Source organism: Anser brachyrhynchus, assembly GCF_964034855.1.
Source record: "Anser brachyrhynchus genome assembly, chromosome: 1".
In the NCBI taxonomy this organism is placed as follows: Eukaryota; Metazoa; Chordata; class Aves; order Anseriformes; family Anatidae; genus Anser; species Anser brachyrhynchus.
The window spans coordinates 5,268,047-5,274,637 of record NC_137694.1 but is presented as its reverse complement, the minus strand read 5'-3'; positions in this window follow the sequence as shown (position 1 = coordinate 5,274,637).

Below are 6,591 nucleotides of genomic sequence, written 5' to 3'. Positions count from 1 at the left end.
ATGCAAAACAGTAAAATTATAATTAGGAAACTTAAAGGCAATCACATAATTATTGACATTTGGAGATGAATTATTTTCGTTTTAGAGAAAATTGACTCATTTTGTCAATCTCCTTTGGGGATTGCCATGAAGCCTTCCACAGAAAACTTATCTTAAACATAATTTCTTGCAAGAACACTAATATTTGTTTATTTATTTATTTATTTTAGCAAAACTGATATCCTATGGGATTTTGGGTCTTGTGTGAATGGCTTTCTATGGCTGCTGGGTTTTGGGAATACAGCTGCTCACCCAGAGTTGATACAGAGGCTGGTCCTAAGCTACTTTGTAACATAACAGTAGTGTTGACCATGGTGAACAGGTAGTGCAGTGAAGTCAAAATCACCAGTCCACCCCTGGTTGCCATGGTCCATGGTCAACATCACAGCTCAAGCAATGCCTATGACATCATTTTTCCCAGCCTTCCATTTATCACTGGATGTCTCAGTTTGCATCTGAGGAGCATTGTATGAACAATGTAGCAGCTGAGATATTTAAATCCCAGTTCCATATGTGCTATGGACCTACCTTGAAAAGTGGTAAAAGTGGTTATGTCATCTCTTCCTGCCTGTTTCCCTTCCCATCCTTCATCTGCCTTTCCAATTTAGGCTGCAATCTCTTTAGGTATGTGTTTCTTCAGTGTTAGGTGCTGATTTCTAGAGAGCTTCTCAGAATTATCACAACAAAATCAAATCACTGTGTCCAGGAGACTTCAGGTGTTGAAATCTACTCTCATGTGTGCTGATAAATGCCAGTGAAGTAACTGTGTTGCAGTGACATATCAAACTACATTTGAGCTTTTCTTACTAAATACTGTAGTAGAGTGATACTTTCTTCTGTCAAAGAACTGTTCTGTTTTGGGACAGAGCAAAACCTGCAGTTTCTGTGGTACAGATGTTTTCTCAGGACACGTGATTTCTATAGTTCTTTAACCCTACTGTCTTGACCACAGAAGTTACAGAGAATGGCTAGAATGAGCAAAAGCTTAAAGCAAAAAGGAAGAAGAATCTTCAGACTACTCTGGGGGGGCCTTGAGGCCAGATTGAGTGTTTGCTGGAAAAAATGAGAGCCTTTACATGGGTTTCAGGGAGCTTTGGAGGAAGCCCTCAAACAACTCTGCTACTTAGTTCTGCTTTAATTTTGCCTCAATGTGGAGAATTCCTCTGTAGCTTACAAACAGCACTGCCAAGGGCAATGGCTCATGTTTAAATAGCAGGGTAGTGAAAGGGCTGGGAGGGGAAGAAAAGCCTAAAACTTCTCAAAGACTCTTGCAATGTCTTTTCCTTCCTGTGCTGCACATTGATCTCTTTTGCTTAGATTAAAACCTCCAGCATCTGAAAGACGCCCACAACTGACACCTATCCCACTAGACTGAAAACCATTTGAAAATGATGTTGCACTGTGGTTTTTTTACAGTCACACAGTGATCAGAGTGAAATAGATTTAAGACAAGGTTATTTACATTTAAAAATTTTTTTGATTGCTTGTCTTACAGCAAAACATTGTTATATGCCATTAAATGATAAGGACTGAATACAGCACATAGATATCTGTTCATTTCATAACACTGAACACATTTCTTATCCTTCTGACATTACAGTAATTTAACTTTGCAAAGTTATACTCAGATCCTGCAAATTTTAAATGCTTTTTTACATGCTTATACAATTCATACTATGACATCCATTCTTAAAATAGCTGTCAAGCCCTTGTGCTTTAAAGAAGACACAATGTATTTCCTTGAAAGGCTGTGTGCTGCAGCACTAGAACAAGGAGACTGTTAAAGAATTTTAAAACAATGCTGTGGACTTTTATGGCCTTGCATGGTATAATCATCATTTATCAAAATATCATTCGGCAAAATACATTTCAAAAGAGATCCTGCACCGCTCAGGATTGAGAGTTTAGCTTGTTTGGGAAAGGGGGAATCTGAAGTTTTTCTTTTTTTTAATTTTTTTCACTTTTCCCCTTTTTCTTTTTCTCTTCTATATATATATATTATATATATGTATATATATGTATATATATATATATTTTTCCCCATATTTCATGTCTAGGGACATGAGTAATGTCCCTGGATATCAGAAAAATGAACATTGCATTCAACACTGGATCAGCCTGGGCAAGTAAGAAAATGCAATTCTGAATCCTAAAAAGCAGTGTTGTGTTCTTAATCTACTTAGTAACCCTCAGGCTGCATTTCAGCTCTCCTGGCTTTCGGCAGTCATTGAGTCACCTTGATCAGAACCCTGGTTGCTGGTGGCTCCCCCTGTAGTCAATGGAGAAAGATAAGCTCCTAGTGAGACTGACTGTGATCGTAGGAGGCCTGAATCACCCTTCAGGGTGACATCAATCGCAGGGAACAACCCATGCCCAGGAGGCACACCACTGTGAACCAGCCCTGGTACATAAAATTCAGAGAGAAAAATGAATTTTGGTAGAAAAAATCCTTCCTCCCTCCTCCTTATTTCTAATGAGGGGAGATGGTTGTTTTGAAAGGGCAACACAGAGAAATAGTTGTTGTGCGGTGAGCAGAGAAAGAGGAAATGAATTGGACGTACTTCAGAGTGCTCTTTCATGGCAGGAAGGGGAAATGGGGTTAAGATCAGACAGCAATACAGTAGGCTTGCTCACCTTTAACTTGAAATATTCACTCATCTGCTATTCTATGCAATTTTGGGTATCAGGACATATATGGGTTATGCCATTTACTTGACTGTATTAGAAGTGGCCTTCCTTGCACCAAACTATGGTGGCTATACACCAGCTATGCCTACAGCCTTTTTCTGCAGGTCTTTGTACTACGTTTTTTGAGATGGCACCAATATAACCCACAGTATAAATCACAGGAAATTCCCAAGACAGCCTGAGGTTTAAAAATAATAAAAAAATACCAAAATACACTAAGGTCAAACTTTTTTCTTTAACTGGAAAAAGCCATTGCAAGAGTGATCTAGGTCAATGCAGATCTGATTATAGACTTCAAATGCCATCTGAAACCCTGAAGGTTTTGTGATCCTAGACAGCAGGCCGTGAGTCAAATCATGGGGACAATTATGTGTTTTAGTCCATTTTTGATGTACAATGACTCAAATGATTCTTTGAACTGTTAGATTCTAGAATAAATCAGAATAGGGCTCTCTCATGTAGGAAGTCTGTGAATATTGATTTCTTGACCATTTTCAGTCTAGGTGATGAATTATCATGAAAAGTAGGAAGAAGTATTATCATATTATTGAGGTCAACCAGCCCTGAAGATTTCTCTTCACATCTCTCAAACAGCAGCAACTATTATTTTTCCTATTTTGGTGAAGGAGTACTGAGTAGTCTGAGGTGAAATAATAAATGGTACATATCAGCAGACAATCCTGGCGTTAGATCATCAGCTGGTCACAACCTCCAACGAACCCAGAGTCATACGCAAATGGATCTGTCCTGAATATATACATGAGATTGCAGCTCAGTGCAGCAACAGGCTTATGAATATCAAAAGTTTGGGTGCAGACATCAATGCAAACCTCTGTGCTTTTGTCTCCTCAGAATTTGGACACTCCATAAACATTTGGGTTAATTCTAGTAAAACTGATAAAAAATGAAGTTCTTGTGATATATATATATACATATATATTTCTAATAAACGTGGGCCAAATTCTGAAAGACATCCTGTGTGGAAGGAACTTTTCAACTGAGGAGAAAAATCACAAGCAATAACAAGGTTATTGAAGTAAAGTTATATATTTCAGTGAAGTCAATAGTTTAGATGATGGTTTAGGGAGAGATTTTATGGATTGTGCCAGTCTTGGGAATCATACCCATGATGGATTAAAAACATATATATAAAGGCATCATTTAAAAAGTGTCTTCTATTTTGAAAGACTCTAAGATACCTTTTTCATTGCTCATTAAAGATGACAATTAAAGAATCTGATTCTTTTGACCTTGGACATTTCAACTTCACTGGCTAGTTTAAAGAGACAGGAAGAACCCCAAAGAATCAGTAGTGGAAAAAAAAATTAAATTAAAATAAAATAAAATAAAGTAAAATAAAATAAAATAAAATAATAAAATAAAATAAATAGAAGAATCTGTTTTCATTGGATGTACAGATGCTGATAAATAAAGAAGACAATTTGTAAACTACATTTTTATGAGGCTTGAGAGAAACCTAGGTTAGTATGAAGTTTTCTATCCACTGTTTTCCCTGTATAATAACTGTTACACTTTCTGGCAAATAGTAATAAAAATAAAATCATAAGTTGATAAAATAGGTCTTTTTTATCTCTTTAAATTCTCTGTTCTTTTAAGTCATGACACACAGTCATTTGGTAATGTCATTTCAGAAATTCTGGCTTTCTTGTCAAAATCGCTACCCTCGTCACTGTTGACCGCAAGTACAGCAGTATGTGGTAGCCTTGTGTTAAATGCTGATAATCTACTGGGTTGCCTTTGCACTTCCAGGGTACATACACAGCTAGGCAAACAAGGGAAAATGAAAATGGTTAATAGGAAACCATTTTTGTAGAGGCCTTAACAAGCAGGGGGTTTACATATTGGTTAGAAATGTTTATGGCAGAACAGAGCTGAGCACAAGTCACTAGCCATGGTTGAGAAGTGACACACTGGGCTTTGCCAAAGAGCCGTGCCAGGGTACTGGCGTGTGCACAATGAATTGTCAAATACATTTTAGGAAATGTAAAAGAAAAATACTGGATTCTACCCCATGTACCACCAGGCCAATTAATCAACGACTGCTTGACAAGTCATGAAAAACAGATTCTGTGACATGGAAGGAAAAAAAAAATAAAAATCAGAATCTGTCATTGTGCCAAATCAATCAGAATGTGTAGGCTGGATCCTGAAACTCACTTGGCTATATGTTAAGATAAACAACAACAACAAAAGTTTGGAGTATGCCAATATGCTAATTAACTGGTCAAAACTGAAAAAAAAAAAAAAAAGCTAAATATTATGAATATAAGCTGTGGCATTCAAAAATGGGAGTAAAGATTGAAATCTGTTACTCTGTAAATGATAAACTTTGACATACTTTAAGGTATACAGGGATTTTTTTCATATTTGTCAAACATCAAAAGAATGTATTACAATAACCTGTTGTTATCAAACCTATGGCTTCAGAAAACTGCTGATGTTAAGAATTTTGATGATCATCTATGCCTCCAGTGAAAAATAGATATATTCCTCTCCTTTCAGTTTTGCACAAAACTGTAGAAGGCAGCAGCTTCATGTTGATTTACTATATATAAATAAAGTTGATTTATAATTCTTTTCACAGAATATGTATCCTAAATAAGTAAATATATAAATGTTGAAATATCAAGAAAACTAGGGATTCTAGCATTTCACCTTGAATTTGCAGAATTATCTTAATCTCAAAATCCAGTTTCCCTTTCTATTGCTTGCTATTTTTTGTCAGTTGATACAAAACCAAAAATGATATCAACAGCAAGACCTTTTACAAATTCTTGTCAGGATTCTTATATAAACTGCTGTCATCTTAATCTGTCTCAGACTATGGGAAATATTGAAATGTTTAGGACACAGCTGTTAAATTCTTCCTAAATTGGATGCCAATGTTGAGTTCAGGCATGTATGACATTAGTCCTAATTGTAGGTTTTTCTTCAAACTGTATTTCTTTTATAGAACTCATTGAGACTTTGAAAATTGTTTCAGCAATTCCAATATTCCATCTGTTTTAGTTTGGCAAGATATAGATTAAAAGAAAGTTAAGTTAATAAAAGAATCATTGGAAAAAACAAAAATAAAAATAAAAATAAAAATAAAAATAAAAATAAAAATAAAAATAGGAACTAAAATTTCATTTGCTCACATTTTAATAAAAACACCTATGGAACAGACCTGTTTTTGTAATTTTCAAAGCATTTTCCTGGACATTCTGCTTAATTATTATCTTGCTAAAGGACAGGCAAAGAATGGCCTCAATTTTTAAAACAGATAAGCACATAATCAGCTTTCTACACACAACTACAGCTATTTGAAGATTTCAAAAGAAATAGGATCACTCCTTAATGTAAATGTGCCAAGGAATATTTGCAGGTCTGTGTTTAAATTTTTGATTATTAGTCATTTTTTATTTGTCCTAATTGTTTTTTTAAGTAAAACATACAAAGAAAATATGTTGGACTCACTCTCCTGAATAATTCACACTCAAACATTTTAACTTAAAAAAAAAAAAAAAAAAGACAACATACACACATATGCATGCACACACACACACACAAAAACACTCAAAACAATAACAAATAACATTAGGTATTTACCTTTCCATTTAACCCAAGCATGGAGAGCTTCAGCCTCTTAAATATATTTTGAGAAAGTTATGAGTATCTGAAAAGAAAAGGGAGGGAATAGGTGGAACTGATTTACGAATGCCATATTGTGTAGTTGAATCCTATTTCCCTTTCTGCTATTACAGCATGTTGCTCCTTCCCTACTGAACAAATAAAGGAAAATATATACCAGAAAGATTCCAGTCTTTCTAAACTATGTATTATGCACACTGCTTATGATTG